Here is a 20,560-nt window from a genome sequence, read left to right on the forward strand (position 1 = left end):
GTGATCGGAAATACGAGCATTTTTACTTAAATTAGGAAAAATCCGTAATATTCGGCGAACAAGTGTGGGAAAATTATTGCAACTAGAGGTTTTTTTTGTTTTTATTTAACAGTTTGGCTAGCCTAGTGCTTGTGTATGATGAGCGGGGGGACGTGTTAGAAGAGGGGAGTGGCTGGGGAGACCTCTGTGTGCTTGAAACCTTTTTTTTCCCTGTAACTAACTGTGCAAATGGCAGCTAGCCAATCAGAGCACAGGAAGCATCCACACTGTCCAGACACAAGGGCTTCTGCCATTGGCTGCTGAAATCACAAGTCCTCTCTAAATAAAGAGTAGACATGTTCCCTGAGCACCATTTTATGCATGTAACTGGTCACAGATGCAGTTGCCGACAGTGCTCCTGTGTAATGAGAGATTTTAGCTAGATAGGCGGTTGTTTGGAAGTCCGATAGTTTAGTTTCCTGTGTGCCTGTGAAATCAACCTTGCATTTTTTTTTATTGTGCCATTACTGAGGTTCAGACAAAAACAGCAGGACCCATGACCATGTCCTAGAACTGTGTTGTGCACTGCTTGTATTGTGCTCTATGCACAAGTATCCCTTCAACCTATTTTTTCCCTTGCTAATGCGATACAGCAAGCAAGCCTTATTAGCCCGCCTTTTCATTTTGAGGGGTTGAAATTCAGTTGTATGCAATGCTGCTGAGTGCATAGCACAAAAATCTTTTTTTCTCCATTTACTAATGTGATAGCGCAAGTTATAGTAGCATACCTTGTCATTTTTTGTGGGTGAAATTTAGCAGTAAAATTTTTTTTTTTCTGTTTCTAGCTAGAGTACAAACAATATTTGTTTCTGTGACAAACGTGATAGTTTGCCATAAGCCGCCTAGTCCATTTGTGGTAGTGAAATTCAGCTGTATGCAGAGCTTATGCAGAGTAAAATAAATCTATTTTTTGCGGTGACTGATGTGATACAGCTGGCTAGATCTGAGTTTGAAATATCTTAAAGCATATCTGCTATGTTATACAGGCGTCATCCACACTAAAGAAATACTTTCTTCTGTTACTAACGTCATACACTAGGGGACATCTCAGGGTGCCAAGGGAGAGTGGATCACTGCGATCGAGGGGAGGTTAATGATACCAGAAAAACTGTTAGTGAAGGTGCAAGAGGCAAGAAACAAATGGAGGAGGAACAGGTCATGGGCAAGCAACAGTCAGAAGAAAAGGATGATCATCCCCTCTGTTTGGCGGGAGAGGACTGAGGAAACAAGCATCAGAGTTACCCAGCCACCAACACAGCATGGGCTTGAACCTCATTGGAATAGCCTGACTTATCAGTGCCTTCTTGTTTCTGTAGCGTGATCCCCGTATAGATATGATTCGAAATAGTGCCGACTACTGGGTTGCCAATCTGTTACATCCATGTTATGAGTAAATTTTGACAGATTCTTCCCACCCAGGAAAGGGACCTGCGAATGCTGGAGTAACAAAGCATGCTTTTACACAACCTTAACATAGGTTTTCCCAAAGCCAGCAGTGAGGAACAGAGTTCATCGCAGCTCTACACTTCCAATCTCCGGCATGTCAATTCGTCATCGCCAAAATATTAGCAGCAGCAGTATTCTAAGTGGTAGAAGCATTTTCTGTGAGTCCTTTCACACATTTTTTTAAGACCAGCTTGTGCACCAGCGCAACAGAGTACAAGTCTGACACGTGGTGAATGACTGGAGAGGATGGTGAACTCCTGATGGAGGCTGCATCTGCTGGGTTGGCTGTGGTGGAAGAGGTGTCAGTCCCAATAATACTTCTTATACTCCAGTGAAACTGACGCCACTTTAGTTGTTTTAGGCCCTAATTTAATAAAATGTGAACACTCCTGATTGAGTCTCCATCTACTGGGTTGGCTATAGTGGAAGAGGTGTCACTAATTCTACAAATTCTACTGTAATTAATGCCACTTTGCTGGTGTCTGCCACATATTTTTGGAAATGTAAAGAATCCTGATTGGGTATCCATCTACTGGGTTGGTCGCAGTGGAATAGGTGTTGGTCCCCATTATAATATTTATACTCTATTGCAATTAATTCTTTGGTGTAAATATTTTTCTCACCGGGGTACACATGATAAAATAGAAATTGTTTTTCTTTCTACCGTGGAATATAAAACAGGCTAGATTTCATCTTTAATTCTTTGGTGCAGTTATTGTTCTCCACGCAGGGGCACTCAATAGTGATGAGCGAGTGTATAAGTTACTATTAGCACAGATAGTATGGTATTCGGGTTACTCGTTGTATTGAGAGTATTTGTGTACTCACCTCCCTATAGTCGGATGTCCCGCTCTGCAGTTTTGGCGCCTCCTTTGCAGCCACTAAACATGCTGGACTTTTTAACCAATCACAGTAGTGCCGCAGACATCTTGGTTGTGGCATTACTGTGATTGGCTGGCCGCCCAGTGTCATAGGGTCTATTTAAGCCCTGCTGGCACCATTCTGTGCACATTGCATCCGGAGCCTGCGTTCTACAAGCATAGGGAGAGATCGCTGAGCTGCTAGGGAGAGTGTTTAGGCCTCTTGATAGAACAAAAGCCCCTTTAAGGGCTACCTGCAGTGTATACTAGTTCAGTGTAGAGTAGGGAGGGAGAGATACTTGAGCATGGACAGTTTAAAGGAGCCGCTCACTAGCTCCATAATACCACCAAAAAATAGCTGTTTTCAGAGCTGAAGAAGACACAACAAAGTCAAAGTACAGGGAGGGAGAGATTGTGTATTAGGTAGAGAGAGGTTAAAGTGTTCTTCCAGTGTCCATCTTAAAACAGCTCTTGTCAGAGGCAAACCAATATTTTTCCAGCACACAGTAGTAGCATTTTGTGCTGCCTTTTTATTTTCCCCACTGTTTTAGGGGTCAGAGGCTGGCTTCTGCTGTCCACATTAGTCCATTTAAAAAGGCGGTTAGTGTCCTAAACAAAGCAGTAGTCCAAACATTTCCTACTGCCTGCTACCAAGCACGCACCAGGCCATTTTACCCACTATTTTGGAAGCCACCATTCCAAGGGCCACCAATCACAAATAGTAGTAGGCTGGAGTAGGAATACAGTCCTGGTTTGTCCACTGCACAATGTGCATAGGGTTTGTAAAAATTAGCCCTATGGGTCGAGTCATGGTTGACGCAGGAAGCCACCATCCCAAGGGCCTCCAATCACAAAATAGTAGTTAGGCTGGAGTAGAAATATTGTCCTGGTTTGTCCACTGCACAATGTGCATAGGGTTTGTAAAAATTAGCCCTATGGGCTGAGTCATGGTTGAAGAAGGAAGGAAATGGGTTTTTATGGGAAGGGGGTGACATTAACAGCAGTAGCATGAATCTGCATTTTTGGTGAATTTACTTTGGCTAGCTGTCATCTGGAGGGATTACAAACTGTGGAGATATCCAGTCCTTGTTGAATTTAATCAGAGTAGGTCTGTCTGCATTTTCCGTGGAGAGGCGTGTGCGCCCATCAGTGATGATTGCCCCAGCGGAACTGAAAACATGCTCTGACACCCTCCTTCTAAATATTATTCAGAATCTGCACCCTACTATTAATCTGTCTCCACACCCTCTATGCACACGATAACTGCACTCAATACTTGATTATTGCACTTAAGCATACTGGCTGATGACCGTATCATGCAGCCATACTGTATATGAAAATCCCTACTTATTATAATTGCCAGACCTGAAATAAGCACTTTTCACCTATTGTGTCCACCTATTTCCTTGTAGAATGTAAGCTTGCGAGCAGGGACCTCACTCCTAATGTAACTGTTTAAACTGTCTTACCTTGTATTGAATTTATTGTATATACATGTCCCCCCTTAATAGTAAAGTGCTGCGGAATATGTTGGCGCTATATAAATAAAAATTATTATTGTTGCATAAAATGTGTATCACGCAAGGGTCTTGCCACAGACACTTGTACATGAACTGTGTCATGTGGGCCAAGCTTCAAAAAGGCAAGTGTTCTGTGTCCCCAACAGTAGAAACAGTACACATCCTCGCCTCACGCTGACTCGCCTCCTCCTCCTCCTCCACCACCTCCTCTCCAGCCCATCCAGGCTGGACAGACCTGAAGCTTGGGTTTGGTGTCCCCTCTATAGCATTATGAGTTCCCTCAGTAGCACAGAAAAAACAAGTCCTCTCCCCCCTTATCTTCCTCCAATGTTGCCTCAGGATATTGGCTGGGCTGGGTAGTATCACCCATTGGGAAATCTGGCTCCATACCAACACGCTGGGCACTCAGAGCTTCCTCTTTGAGATTATGCAGTGATTGTTTCAAGAGACACAGCAGCAGGATGGTTACGTTGATAATAGCCTGATCACCGCTCACGACATTGGTGCAGTACTCAAAATTCTCAACCTCACAAATGTCAGCGATCCACATCCACTCGACAGTTATGTGTGGTGGCTGACTCTCAGTCTGATGGGCATATTGAAGCTGGTATTCAGCTACTGCCCTTTGCTGTTCACTAATCCTCACCAACGTATAATTGGTTGATTTCCACCGCATGGGCAGGTCGCAAATGAGTCAGTGACTTGGCAAATTCAAGCGCATTTGCAGCGCTGTAAGAGCAGCAAAATCGGTAGAGGGATGGATAGAATTGGGCGCTAATACGGCGCACCTTCTCAAGTAGGAACGGCAAGTCATGGTAATTTTTCAGAAATTTCTGAACAACTAGGTTCAGCACGTGAGCCATGCATGGCATGTGTACCAGCTTGCTGACCTTTAAAGTCGCCAGCAGGTTCCGCCCATTATTGCAGACGACCAGACCACATTGGAGGTGTAGCGGGGAGAGCCACTGATCGGTCTGTTTTAAACCTTGCCACAGCTCTGCTGTAGTGTGTGCTTTCTGACCTAAACAGATCAGCTTCAGCAGAGCTTGTTGCAGCTTTGCTGATATGCTGCTGCAAGGTCCCAGCTTGGCAGTGATGGGGAAGGTAATTCAGCAGAGGATGAGGAGCAAGAGGAGGGGAGAGAGGAAGTGGAATATGAAGAGGCGGAAACCCTGACAGAAGTTGGGCCCACTATCCTTGGCGTGGGTAGGATGTGTGATGTTCTAGTTTGTGCCTTTGTCCCACCTTCTACCAGGTTCACCCAGTGTACCGTGACAGAAAGGTATCATCCCGGCCAACAAAAACTTGTCCAGGTGTCTGTTATTTGGATCCTCCCGGTTACAGCGTTGGTGAGAGCATGGTTCAGATTGTTTAACACGTGCTTGTGTAACACAGGGACGGCACACCCGACAAAATAGTGGCCGTTGGGAACACTGAGGCAGCCACAGCCAAGAGATCGTGGAAAGACTGTTCCCACAAGCCTAAACGGCAACATCTCCACAGCTAGCAATTTGGCAATGTGCGAGTTTAGTATTTGTGCCTGTGGGTGCGAGGTTGGGTATTTATGCTTTTTCTTTCCAAGCTCTCAGGCATGGACAATTGGACGCTTCACTGGTACAAGGAAGTACATGTTGTTCATGTTTGTTGTGTGTGACGCGCCCCCTGGGCCGTGGGGTACTCTGTGCCGGGCCGGTAGATGCTGGGGGTGATGTCACAGTGGCGGTGACCCGGTCCGTGACCCAGGGCGGTCAATAAAAGGGGGATATCTATTTGGGATTTGTAGTTTGATTGTGACGCCACCTGTGGAATGCAGCTAAGAGGAGCAGCCGCTGCAGAGCAGTCCTCTGAAGCTGATGTTACTGCAGCAGGAATGGTGTGGCTCTCCACAGGAAGAGCTAGCTCCAGGGCAGTGTAGATGTTGCAGGATGTGCTGGGCATTGTAGTGCAGGGATGGATGGCGCAGCAAGAAACACAGAGACAAGGAAGTGCAGTCCCAGGGTCTTTACTCACAGTTCTTGTACAAGTTTTTCAGGTACACTGTACTGGTGTCAGCCTCGCGCGTCGCACTGCGTTCGCCAGACAGTGGTTCAGCGCTCCTTCAGGTAGATTAGAAGCACTTAACGGGACCCCCTTTCTTATGTTCCTTACTAGACCGACTTCTCACGCTGGGTCTTCTCCCTCCTGCCCTGTGCTTCCCCACACACAGTCCCGATCGGGTGCTCTGAAGTCCCTCTGGGCAACCTGGAGTTCCCGGACCTACTTGACCTTCACGGTGACGAGGGTGAGACTGTGGCAACTGCACCATGGAAGTGCAGAAGCCTCTGGTTTTTCCAGCCGAGACCTGGAGTAACACAGCTGGGCCAAGGACCGGTCCCTTCTTGCGGCCTGATCCCTCTGACACCTGGCAGATTCGGGGCGTACGGGTGCCGTCCTGCACTCACCGTACCTCCTGGGATCCCTTCTGTAGAACGGAGCCTTTCTCCTCTGCTCCCCTCCTGGGCCTCTGTTACTAGGCCCCACCTGTGGAGCAGAGCTCCTGAAGAGACTCTGCTCCCCTTACTGCTCACTGACTGTCCTCACTCACTGACTGAACTACCACCCTAAGATGGCTTCCCTTTATATACCTCCTACAACGGTGCTCCCCTACTTTACATCCTCCACCCACACCCACTACTGGTTCCCCCTCTCTTTGGTTCCCCCCACTCCAGCCAGGTACAGGGCTCAGCAGGAGACAGTGCATCTTGCCCTTCTAGCCGACCTGGAGCAGTGTAGTGTTGAATGTGAGTGTTGGGGTTCCGGGCAGCACTCCCTCCTTACCTGAGAGAAGGAGACACCACACCTCTGGGTGAGGTGAAGTACCTCTGTGGCGACTGAGCCCTCAGGGGCGCCACCTGTGAGCAACCGCAGCTTGTTGGCAGGAGGTATGAGCACCTGATTCCTGAACAGCAGATTCTGAAGGACATAGCTCAGGCAACATGGCATTGGTTTGACCCGCAGACGCAGATTTGGTACCCTGGTGTTCCGCTCACCTACTGGGGTGCTTGGCTGCCATGTGGTTTCGCATACTGGTGGCGCTCAGGTTGCCTTTGCCCTGGCCTCTTCTCAACTTGGCAGATGCTACAGATTACAATGTTTTTCTCTGAAGGACTTTTAGAAAAAAAATTACACACAGCAGCTAAACACCCCCCTTGCCCTGACTTGGCACACAGCGGGGGTACTCTTGGGAAAAGTTGACCCAGTTCTCACTCTGGGCAAACCACAACCCCTTGGTGCCTGTGTTGGTGCTACATATCCATCTTCCTCTGTGTTGCTATCATGGCTATGCGTGCCAACGGTCCAGGTCAGATTAGTGGACTCATCATCGAACACCTTTTCTTCCATCTCATCCTCCTTCCCAGTTGACATTGTAGGCTGACCTGATGGCAACTGTGTCTCATCATCAGCCTTCACCTCTGGAGACCATAAATGATGTTCCTCCAAGTGGCTTTCTTCTGGCCGCAGGTCCTCAAATACTTGAGCATCAACGCACGCCACCTCCTCTTGTCCCTCTTCAAAGCTGCACGGTAATAGGCCAGAGCCAACCAAAGGATACATACCAAATAGATTCTCAGAGTGGCCAAGCTTGGGGTCATATGTCTCCTGTGACTGATAATAGCGGGAGGAAAGAAAACCAGCTTCAGGATTGGATGGGCCAGCCTTCTGTGTATCAACAGTACACGGTGTGGTCTTTGAAGATTAGTTGCTGCTTGACAAATGCGTAGAGGCCTTGTCTGCTTTCCAAGACAGAATCTGCTCTCGCTCTTCTTGCTTCCACACACATTTACTTTCCAGACCGGGAAATTTTTCCAGGAACATAGTGGATGCATCAAGCTTCTTCTGACCCGACACAGACTGAGTGCCTTCTCGCGCACCACTGACAACACCACGTCCACATTCCTTTAATAGGCTTTTTTGGGCATTTTGGGTTTTGTTGACAGATTTTCTGATGTTAACGTCACAAGCCAAGCTAACTGTCACAGCCAAAATAGTGAGTCAACCATGATTCAGCCCATAGGGCTAATTTTTACAAACTCTATTCACATTGTGCAGTGAACAAATCTGGAATGTATGGTGGTCCTACCAAACTAATATTTGTCATTGGAGGCCCTTGTCACAGGTTGTGCCACATTGTGACTGAGATGGGGAATACATATTCAATAGAAATTTACACTGACTGTTGATGACCGACTGATAGCATCTGAAAGCTTGAATTGAGGGCCACAACTACTACAGTACTCCATTGTAGATAATGTTTGTCAAGGGAGGCCCTGGTCATGGAATGCACCTGCACCTATGAAACAGCCCCCAGGAGTAATTTTTGGAAATACGATGCACATTCTGCACTGGACCAAGTAGTACAGTATCAAGAAGTCTTCTCTTGCTATATAATCTGGGGAATATTGACAATCAAAATCTCAGCCATTTGGAAAAGCTTCTCCGACCCATCTTGAAGGGGGGCACCATATATTCTCTGTCCATTGACTTGCACAAGTGATATATTTGAACTAGTCATCCAGTTGACTAGTGCAGCTTTATTTTTTCCGGTTCACAGAGTTCAGCCATACCGGAGGATCGCAGGCCGCACTCACTACTACCTTCTAGTAATCCATGACTCTTGGCCTTTTTCTATTTAGTCACTGCCCTTAAATGAGTTCTTGTCTGTCTGTAAAAGTGGCGTAATACTGCGACAAACTTATTCCCAGAAACCATATGCGAGTCAGAAATGCATGCAGGAATATTCTCCAGGCTCTTCCCTTTTGGTTTCATCACTTTCCAATTCATTTCAGCCCCCAGACCCCTTTGTGGGGTCCAGCAGACATGATAACCTCAAAATTGGTATAAAAAGCAGACTACATGTGAGCTTAAAATTCTTTGGGGCAAATCTTGTTCTCCATACAGGAGAAAAAAAAAAAAAGATGAGTCCAAGCAGCTTTCTGATCCTCGTCCCCAAACATTAACCCCTGGCTGGGGGGAGATGATGCTGAAGAGACTTAGATACCCGAGGGTCACGCGGACTGTACTGTGCTGTCAGGGCAAGAAAAGGAGGAGGGCGACTGTCAGGGCGGGGAAGGGGATAACACATTGGATGATGATGAGGTTGTAGATCCCACTTGGTGTGAACCCAGAGGCACGCAGCTAAGTCACTCATCTGAGGAGGATGATGAGGAGGTTACGTTGCGTCTTACGGCGCACACATGGAGTGATGCAACCGTGATGAGCACTGCATCCTTAGCCACAACTGTGGCTGTGGCCAGCAGTGTTCGCGGGTCTGCAGCTTGCAGGGGCGGCAAGGATTGCTTTGCCTGGGCCTTTTTTGAAACCACAAAGGATGGGCCAACTCCCGTTATCTGCAAACTTTGCAAGAAAAAACCTCAGTAGAGGGAAAAAGTGCTATAATTTGATTACTACATGTATGAACCTTCACATGCGCAAACATCATTATTCTGGCAATATCACTGCGATAAAATGCGGACTAGCAGACCTGAACAACCATCAGCTGCCCCATCAATCTGCTGCTTCTTCCTTATCTTCTGTTACCATGCCAAGTATTGTCACGCAGGTCTCTGACTCCAGAACCTCCGGTTGTTTACCTGCTCCGGTCAGGCTGAGTGAGAGCCCATCAGCTGTAACGGAAGTGGACATGCCTGCTGTGTTTGCTTCACCGAGGACACCACATGTTTCTCTATCCACCATAACATCTCCGCGTGCACCTCACTCATGGTCCAGCAGTTTGTCTGGTTCACCGTACTCCGCCCTCTCTCACCAATGCAGCCAGCTCTTGGTCCCATAGTCGTGGTCACGTAAAAGATTGTTTCCTACTACACATGACAAAGCTAAGAGATAGAACTCCACCATCACCAATTTTCTGGCCACAGAAATAGTGGTGTCAGGCCCTAATTTTTTGAAATGTGACCACTCCTGGTTGGGTCTCCATCTGCTGGGTTGGCTGTAGTGGAAGAGTTGTCGGTCACCACTATACTAGTTCTACTCTAGTGAAATTAATTCATTGATGCAGCTATTTTTGGCACAGGGGTACACAAGATATAATCAAAAATGGTTTTCTTAGTACCATGGTATATAAAGCAGGCTATATTTCATCTTAATTTTTCGGTGCTAATATTGTTCTCCATACAGGGATACACATTAGTAATGAGGGAGCACTAAATGTGCTCAACTTAGTGGTTCAGTGGTTTCTCAAAACCTACCCAGATCTGCCAGAGCCACTTGTGAAAGTACAATGCGTGTGTGCCCATTTCAGAAAGTCAGCTACAGCTTCCGCCACTCTGGCAGTGCTTCAGCAGCGTTGGCAGCTTCCAGCTCACCGACTGTTGTGCGATGTCACCATACATTGGAGATTAATGTTGCAGATGTTGGGAAGGATTTGTGAGCAACAGAGGGCAGTTGAGTACCAGCTCGTTGGAATTCAGGTCATGCTCCACACACAAGAGCTGATGAGTGGGCATGGATGTCTGACATCTGTGCCATTCTCCAAAACTTTGAGGACTCCAACAAGATGGTGAGAAGGGTTGACACCATAATTAGTGTCAACATCCCGCTTCTGTCTACTGAAATTCCTGCTGATCACAATTTAAGAGGAGGCATTGCAGGCGGAGCAAGGAACTATACAGGGTGATACTACACAACCCAGCCTCATCTCAACTCAACACAGATTGGCGTGATAATGAGGAGGAAGAGGATGAGGAGTAGAGATGAGCGGTGTTTGACTCGAACTGTTCGCCAATCTCAAATTTGAGCTGTTTTGGGCGGTGTTCGAGCCGTTCGGCGAACACGAACGATTTGAAAAAAATTCGGCTGTTCGAGGTTATGTTCGATAACTGTTCGTGCACCAAAATCATAACTGGATTTTTTCTCAGTAATACTGAAAATTAATGTTAATACGCAGTTTGAGTGTACAGCGGGGGAGGGGCAGGGGATGGATCTCTGCAGGAATAATGAAGATCTCCATTTTTTTTTCTCTTTCCCCCATTTACAGTGGGGAGGTGCAATCTGTCAGCCTATCAGCAGCGCACACACGGAGCGAAGTGCTTTTTTTCACACAAGCAAGGGCATGTGTCATTGGCAGTGTATGTCACATGTCCTTGCCCTATAAGACCAAGCCATTTTCCCCGTCGCCACCATTTTCTCACAGCTGCGTGTTAGATGGCACCGCTGTTGCTGTGTGCGCTATACCTTGTTAATTTCAAGCCAATTTTCACACAAATCTACAGATAGCTTGGGAGTAGGGAATAGTTGTAATTGCAGTACTTTTCAGGACTAAGTTACATCAGTTCCTATCAGTTTTTGCCAGGCAGGTCTCTGCCAGTGCTTTGCAAGTTTTTTTCACAGTATTTGGCTAAATCTAGCAAAGCAAATCCTTTTTGGCCTATTGCAGAGTGTGTTAGTCAGTGGAGTAGCCTATCTGTGTTGCAAGCTACACCACCTGTGTATAGAATACCAATTTTTTTACTGCACCTAGTGAAGTAAAACCTTTTGGGCATAGCATCATTCTATTAGTCCATCTATACTGACCTCCATCAAGTTGCAAATTCAATATCATTTTTTTCTGCATCTAGCTCTGAAAAATTATTTCGGCTTCTAGCAGTGTGTGGGACTTGTTCTATTAGTCCATCTATACTGACCTCCATCAGGTTGCAAATTCAATATAATTTTTTTTCTGCATTTAGCTCTGAAAAAATATTTTGGCTTGTAGCAGTGTGTGGTACTCATTGTATTAGGCCATCTATACCAAGCTCCACCAGCTTTGAAATTAATAATAATTTTTAGCTGCATCTAGCCCTGAAAATAATTTTTCTTCCCAATAGTGGTAGCAATAGAAATATGGGACGCGCGCCTGGCTAACAAAAATATACGCTTCATAGCAAAAAACACCAGCCTAGCGCATTGCATTAATAAGATGGCATCATCGTCTCTCCCAGTGCTAGGCCTACTATGCCGGCTAGCATTCCTGTACCTAAAACACAATGTATGGGTCTGCACTAGCCACTATGCTGAGGGGTGTAAAGCTGCTGCTAACACTTTATAGCAATTCAATTGGCAGATTTTCACAGAGATCTTCCCCAACGCCCACCCATCGGGCAGCAGTTGCCCACCCTCCCTATGGGATCTAGTGGCGAATAGTTGATGCCATTAATCAGAGCGTCAGTTGCCCCGTCGACGTGGCAAGCATACGGTAAGGCATGGGAAGAGTGGACACGACTAGTAGCAGGCAGACGGGTTGACCAATGTGAACAAGCCAGATCACAAGTCACCATAGAATTTCTCCACCAGCTAATTATGAGGGGCATATCAGGGGCGTCAGCGCAGCGGTGTCTGACCGGAGTAGCATTTCACTTCCAACTACTGAATTGGGGAGATGTGACAAAGAGATTCATCATCAGACAATCCATAAAAGGGTGGAAAAGGGGTCAGCCAAGTCAGGAGTGTAGACGTCCCGTCCCGTGTCACTAAAACTGATTTCTCACATCATATCCCTAACACCATTAACATGACACTCACAATTTGAAGCAACACTACTGTCTACTGCATTTGTGATCGCCTTCTTCGGGGCGCTATGCATAAGCGAATTAGTCCCTCAATCCAAAATTACCACCAGTGGAGGCTTATTACACCAGGACATAGTCATAGCCAATAATGCAATACGTCTACGCATACACAAATCGAAAACGGTTCCAGTGGGCAGGGGCACTTGGGTACTTCTACAACCCACAAACGGTACACTGAGTCGGGTAACAATAGTAAAAACATATCTAACCATCAGATCACAAAGTAATTTCTTCCTATCACAGATTGATGGAACGCCATTATCAAGATACCAGTTCCAAGCTATATTTAATAAATGCATAACATCGGCAGGGAACCACCCCAAAGATTACGGGACACACTCATTCCGCATAGGCGCGGCCACGGAAGCAGCAAGAGCAGGACTGTCAGAAATGGAAGTTCAGAGGATAGGGAGATGGCGATCCACGTGTTTGGCGAGATACATAAGACCGGACTTGTTATCCTAACGTGGTTTGTTTCTTTTTCAGGTGACGCCAAGCCAACAGTGTGGGTGATAGGCCACTCGTATATATATTGGGCAGAAAAAAGGGCGAAAGTCCGCCCAGGGAGGAAATTAGAGTTTCATAACACATTTCAACTGGAGAGGTATTAGAGGCCTGCTATGGCCGCAGGTACTAATGGAGGTAATCAAGGTAGGGAGAGAGGCAAGAGGTCTGGTCATCTTAGTTATACAGGCCCGGAGAAACGACCTAGGTCATCACAAGAGCACATAACTAATGGCAATAATGAAACTAGACACTGAGCGCTTCAGAGAATATTTCATAAAACTAGCTATAGTATGGTCAGAGATTGTGCCGATAGCGGTATGGCAAGGTGCGCGAGACATCACGGCCATCGAACGGACAAGTCGGGTAATAAATATTCGGGTGGCAAAATTTAGAAGAGACAGAGGCGGTGTAGTGATACGACACCGACAACTGGAAGGAGATAAAGCAGGCCTCATACGGCCCGACGGTGTTCACTTAATGGATATTGGACTGGACATATTCCTGTCAGGACTCCAGGACGGAGTGGAACAAGCATTAAGAGTGATGAGTGGGGGTCAGCGTCCTGCATACGAGTATGCAGGATCCTCCGTGGCCTGGAAATAGAAAGGACATGTTGGAGAGTTACCCTTGTTGGCCAACTTGCCAGAGTGGAGACCCAGGGCATGCTTCAACAAGCTGAATTATTTTAGAAATAAAATGCCTTTCTAATGGAATGAGTATAAAGAGTTAATAAAGCTGTGACCGATCCTTACCCATCCAGTTGTAAGAGTTACATTACTGTATTGTCAAGGAAAGGGGGGCGGTAGGGGGGCTGAGCGTCTGGGTTCGGTTGGGGGTCCCCACAGTCTGCCTAGGCTAGATGCATTTAAATATTCTTATTAGATACACAGGCGGTGCAGCTTGCTTCGCAGCTGGGCTACTACGCCCAAAGTATTGCCTAGGCTAGATGCAGTTAAAAATTCTACGCTGACTAGCAGACACTGAAGCTTTGGAGCAGACCTCTGAGTAAACAGCTCTTCAGACTCAACCATCTGTGTTACCCCAAGCCATAGTGTATGTAGTTTCTTACAGTTAAAAGGGGGAGGGAGCGACCCAACCCACCTGGAATTGACGATGCTAACGTCACGTAAGACACAGCAAGGGGACTCCAAAAAGAGTCTCCATTTTTTCCCTAAATTGTGGCACAGACACTACTTAACCCTAGAACGCATACCTGGGGCCTCGCAGGCCCGCCCTGTTAATTGTTTTCTATTTTCTGCAAGATTACTTTAGTTAGAATTTTGAAACTCTAGGTATTCTTCATGTATATAGTTGTTTGTCATTTGAGTTTGAGTTATTCCATGATATTTGCACACAGGCCTAAAAGGCCCCAGGTATATGAAAGTGTAGATTTTTATGGTCATGCGTTCTAGGGTTAAGTGGCATCAATTGCCCCACAGTTGCTTAAAACGGTTGGTGAGGTGATTTTACGAAATCCTCAAGCTTTTAGTCTCCCCAGGATGACACAGGGGTAGAAACGTCCTTGCAAATCCATGATTTGTTCATCTTTATGAACGCGAGTCTGTCTATATTCTCAGTGGCCAGCCGCGTGCGCTTATCTGTCAGCACACCACCAGCAGTGCTGAACACACGTTCAGAGAGTACGCTGGCTGCAGGGCATGACAAGATCTCCAAGGCGTGAGTGGCGAGCTCCGGCCATTTTTCCAGATTGGAATACCAAAATGAGCAAGGGTCCAGTGACACAGTCATGGCTTCGATGTTCACTTGGAGATACTCCTGCACCATCCTCTCTAGGCATTGACTATGTGTCAGACTTCTTGTCTCCTGTGGCCTTGCAAAGGATGGTCTAAAAAAGTGGTGAAACGATTCCACAAAATTGCTGTTACCAGCAGATACTGTGTTACTGTTACGGTTTGAGTGATGAAGACTCGACAGTCCCATGGTTGGCAAGTTAGAACTGTGAGATTCACTACGTGCACCAGTGGTGTTTTGTGGAAAAGCACATGTAAGATTATTCAACAGCGTCTGCAGATACTCCTGCATGCGTAAATCCCTTATGGCAGGAATTATTTCGGCAAATTTACTTTTGTACCGGGGATCTAAGAGTGTGGCAACCCAGTACTCAGGATTACTTCGAATTCTGACAATCCGAGGGTCATGTTGCAGGTAGTGGAGCAAGAAGGCACTCATGTGTCTTGCGCATCCAGGAGGACCAAGTCCTTGTTGTGTTGGTAGCGATGTAAGAATCATGCTTCCTTCCTCTGCCCTCTCCCCCCAACCTCGCACAACAGAAATGTGATCAAGGTCTCCCTCATCTGATGAGTCTTCCATGCCCATCGCCAGTTCATCCTCCACTTCTTCCTCGGCTCCTGCACCTTCCTCAACAGTTTGGCTGCTACCATGCGCCCTGGTTAATCCCTCTCCCCCACCCTCCCATGCCTGCCGCCTTGGTGCTGCCGACCGTCTGGACCTTGGAGACGTTATCCCTTCCACATACGACTCCTCCTCTACTTCCTCCACCTCCTCTTGTCCCACCACCTGACTCTGAATTCTGTTTAATGTGTGCTCCAGCATGTAAATCACCGGAATAGTCATGCTGATAATGGCATCGTCGTCAGCACTAAACATCTTCGTCGCCATTTCAAAACTGTGCTGAAGGGTGTGTGGCGCCCCTGAGGGTTCAGTCGCCACAGAGTTACTGCATCTCACCCAGAGGTGTGGTATCTCACCCTCAGGTAAGGAAGGCGTATGGCTCGGGACCCTAACACCTGCATCCAACACATACCCGCAGTGGGGGTAGGGCGAGATTACTCCTAAGGGAGAGCACAGTCCCAAGTCCCTAGCTGGAGGGAGGGTCCTATGTAGTGGGAGCTTAGGGGAGCAGCTTAGGGGAGCACATGACAGGGAGAGTATGAATAGGAAGCCATCTTACAAAGAGCAAGCCAGTCAGAGGAGGAAAAGTGACAGGAGCAGAGGCTCTGCATGAGCTCTGCTCCGGAGGCGGGCCTAGCCTGGGAGGCCCAGGACTGAAGGAGAGAAGAGAGGAGTGGGAGCAGGAAGGCTCCAGGAACCGAAGGGACCCTAGACGTATGGGCCGTGCAGAAGGCCACCAGTACTCCCGCTGCTACCAGGAGGTAGAGAGGTCAGGCCAGATTAGGGGAACGGGTCCCTCAACTAGCGGAGAAACAGCAAGGCTCAACTAGAAACCGGAGGCTGCAGCATTTCATGTACTGCAGGTAAAAGTCCACACCAGTCTCACTAAGAAGGTAGCCACATAGGACCCAGGGGACGGAACACACGTCGCCCGCCAAGGCCCGAGGATACAGGATATAAGTGTCACTGGGTGTGAGCTGCAGGGAGAAGGCCAGAGAAAGGACACACAGAAGGGGGTCCTGCTAAGTACTCCAGAGCTATCTGGGGGTGGACTGAGCCCCTCACTGAGTACGCACAGCACGACGGGGGAGATTGCTCTGGTATCTGTAATCTGGACTGCAACAACTGTGAGTAAAGATCTTGGGACTGCATCACACGGACTCTGTGTTCATTACTGACTCCCTGCACTACAACCACCATCATCCACCCACACTGCCCTGAAGCTACACTCTTCCTGTGGGGAGTAATAATACCATTGCTGCAAAACCACCAGCTTCAGAGGACTGTTCTGCAGTGGCGGCCCCTTTTGCCTCACTCCAGAGGTGGCGTAGTCGGACATTATAAAACCCATATATACAAATTACCCTTGGATTGACCGCCCTGGGTCACGGACCGGGTCACCGCCACGGGTCACGGACTGGGTCACCGCCACAGTGACTACAACCCCCAGCGTCTACCGGCCCGGCTCCGGGTACCCCACGGCCTGCGTCAACTTCATAGGTCCCTGATCTGAGACCACTCCTGCAGCGTGATTTGCCCCACCTCTGGATCTCGTTGGCCCAGGCTATACGTCAGAACGTATTGCACCAGGGCTTGTCGGTGCTGCCACAGTCGCTGCAACATGTGCAGAGTTGAATTCGACCGGGTAGGCACATCGCATTTCAGCCGGTGAACTGGCAGGCCCAACGACTTCTGTAGAGATGGGCTGCGGGATGCGAACGGCGGAAGTGAGCACACAGCGACCGTGCCCTCTGCAGAAGGCCATCTAGTCCGGGATAGTGGGCTAAAAATTGCTGGACAACCAGGTTCAACACGTGAGAGATACAAGGCACGTGTGTGACATTGCCCCGGCGAAGGGCCGCACCCAGGTTTGCAGCATTGTCGCACACGGCCTTCCCTGGTTGCAGGTCCAGTGGAGACAACCATTCATGAAACTGGGTCTCCAGAGCCGACCACAACTCCTCAGCTGTGTGACTCACATTTCCCAGACATTTCAAAGTAAACACTGATGCCGTTGAGCCCTGCTGCCAGCATAGTAAGGAGGTGTGCAGGATTCTTTCTGCGCAGTTAGAAAGCAGGTGGCATTACCAGACAGGCTTTGGGTGCAGGTGGAGGACCGAGAGGAGGTTGAGGAGGCAGAAGCAGTGGAGGAACTTCGAGATAAAGAGGATTGACGAACAACTCGTGGGGACGGTAAGACTTGGACAGCAGCCCCTTGTCCTGCTGTCACCATAGTTACCCAGTGCCCAGTCAGCGACATGTAACGCCCCTGTCCATGCCTTCTCGTCCAAGTGTCTGTGGTGAAATGCACCCTGTCACACACACAGTTTCTCAAAGAAGCGGTGATGTTGTGTGCGACATGCTGGTGGAGAGCAGGCACACCTTTCTTTGAGAAGTAGTGCCGACTGGGCATCTGGTACTGGGGCACTGCGACGGACATAAGGTCTCGAAAATCCTCTGTGTCCTCCAGGCGGAAAGGCAGCATTTCTGTAGCGAACAGCTTGCAGATGGTGAAATTCAACCTCTTAGCTTTGTCATGGCTAGGAGGAAATGGTCTTTTACTTTTCCACATCTGAGGGACCGAGGGCTGGCTGTTGTGCTTAGACGGGGTTGAGTAGGGTGTCCCCGGCAAACGGCCAGTCTGTGAGGAAGATGCAGGCGGACACGTTAGGTTGCCTTGATCCAAAGGTGGTGCTCTCAATGTCGGAGAGCAGCCAACACCAGCAGGTATTTCCACTTCCCAATGAACTGATGACCTGCCAATCACACTGGCTGTTGCGGGTAAAGAGGTGGCAGGTCTGCGTCCAAAAACGCCCCCTGAAGAAGGCAACGCCGAAACGCGCGTTGGGGTGGACGCGCGGTCCACGTGAGGGTACCCAGTCAGCACAGCCTTTGATCTAGGTAATTTCCCCTGATATATTGAATTGCTTACTTATTACTTACCCTTCATTATGGCTGCCAGGAACACATACTGATAGTATAGTCCCATCTCAGAACCCTTTTATTTTATCATATTTGTGACTGAATTAGGTATAATAGTGCCAGTGTTAGTGTCTTTCATTTGGCAATTGATATGATGAATGAATATCTGAGCCGCTGACACACAGCACCTGGATAATATAGGTCGTGGGTCCACTATAAGGTACTGCATAATGTTTCAAATTATATATTTATATACTTGTGTATGTATCACTATATGGGTATTATCATGGACACTGCTGTGATCATTTGGAGATCCTCCCCATCAGTCTATTATATGAAGGACTATATATCTTTGCTGTGGTGCCTCGGTCCCTATACTATGTGGACCGTGTTGTCCCTTCAGTGAGAGGTTTATCCAACATATGTGCTTGTCTGCACTTTTTGCATTGTGCCTGATACTGATTATGGAGTAATTTTTTATACTAATTATGAATAAAAGTTAAATTTTAGCACTAATCTGGGTTGATATGGTCGTGCTTTTTTTCTTCAATTGTCCAAAAACATGTGTGACTGCTGTCCCCCCAGTCACAGAGGATGAAGAGGCTGCGGATGCACAAGATGGGGCAGACAGTGGTTGGCCCGGCCCGCTAGGCCGCATTGTAGCACAGTGAGCTTCCCACTGCAACTTATGCTTCATATCCATGTGATGGTACATGCATGAAGTACTCAAACTATGAATTTTTTGGCCTCTACTTAGCTTTTGGTGACAAATATTACAGATAACACGGGTTGGGTCATCCTTATCGATCTGAAAAAATGCCCAGGCTATGCAAGGCTTAGAGCCCATGTGACCTGAAGAGCCACTACGACTTGTGGTCAGAGGCAGAGTTGTGGTTGAGGATGCAGTTGTTGACGTGCTTCCAGTACTACGTCTTTGTCCAGGAAGGCGCAACCTAACCTCATCGTCAATAGCATCTGTGACGCCCCGCTGCGCTTGGTATCACAGATCCTAGAAGAGTGCATTGATGGAACCCTCCACAAGAGGCCCCCATAAACATTCACATATCTCCACCTTCCACCTCAGACCAGCAGAGGGAGCCCATTAGGGATATAAATAGGGAAGGTGGAGCTAGGCAGTTCAGTTCCTCTGAAGAGTTCCTGCAGTAGAGAAGCCTAAGAGAGGTCAGTCTGCAGTGGAGCTCAGTCTAGTCTAGAGAACTCAGTTAATAGTTCAGCAGTGGAGCACAAGGCTCCTGCTAGCTAGATTCAGGGAGCCCAGGTAGAGCTTAAGGTGTGCCGGCGCCATAAGATCGGTGAAGCGCGGCAAGCTGCCGTTAGTGTGTATAGCCTAGTGAGGGCCCGAGTAGGCCGAAGGCGAGTGGCGAGTTAGTACATAAGGGGCAGAAGAGCTTAACCAGCTCACCCCGAAGCATTTACCGGACACCGGATCCGAGCTTACCGGGATCTCTATGACCCAGTAAGGCATAACCGGAATCCCTGGAGAACTACAAGTCCCAGGATCGCTAAGGTGCTGATACGTAACAGAGCCAGGAGACGCTTAGGCCCCGCATAGTGGGAGCGTGAACTCCAAGAGAAGGCCCTACCACAAGGTCAGCCAGAGCAGGACAGAGACAAAGTTAGGCCTAGCTCCAGGCAGGTCAGAAACTTACTACGCAGAGGCAAGAAACAGGAGGCCCTACACCCGCTCATTGGGGAGGATCCTGATATGCACCCTTCACCCTACAGTACTCCGGGATGTGCCTGAATTTCCTACAGTAAAAGGTACTGAAGTGACTACCGTGTCCGTTCCCGTTCTTGCTCTGACCCAGCTGGGTCTCGCCTGTCCTGCATTCCCCCTGCATACGCTGCCCTGAGACCTAGCTCCACCTGTGGGGAGCTATACCATCGAGCTGCCTTATCACGGGCCTCAGTGGACTGCTGCAGCGCTGGTGCTTCTCACCAGATACCACAGGTGGCGTCACAAACTCTTATAAAATTAACAATTATCCACCCTTTTAAAGAGTGACCCCAGGGTACGGGCCAGGGAGCCGACCACCGCGACATCCCCAAGGCCAGGCAAAGGCCCGGGTACCGAGTCATCCCCATCCCCTGGGCTAGTCACATCCTCCTCCACCTCCTCTGCTGACCTCATCAACTAGCTGACTGTGGGTTGACAGTAAGTGGGATCTCCAACCTCGTCATCATCACCCTGTGTGTTCTCACACCCACCGTCCTCAGCGCCAACCTCTTCCTGCCCTGACCGAAAAGTCAAGTTGTCGCTCCAATCAGG

General features: G+C 48.2%; 1 protein-coding gene across 1 annotated transcript in view; it reads right to left on the reverse strand.

Annotated features, from left to right (window-relative positions):
• The window catches only part of LOC141264330 (maternal DNA replication licensing factor mcm6), a 467,762-nt gene that overhangs the window by 161,830 nt on the left and 285,372 nt on the right, over positions 1-20,560 (reverse strand). The window lies entirely within an intron of this gene.

The sequence above is a fragment of the Phyllobates terribilis genome, unplaced genomic scaffold (assembly GCF_046119375.1).
Source record: "Phyllobates terribilis strain yellow unplaced genomic scaffold, ASM4611937v1 Scaffold_4__5_contigs__length_816908805, whole genome shotgun sequence".
NCBI classification, from domain to species: domain Eukaryota; kingdom Metazoa; phylum Chordata; class Amphibia; order Anura; family Dendrobatidae; genus Phyllobates; species Phyllobates terribilis.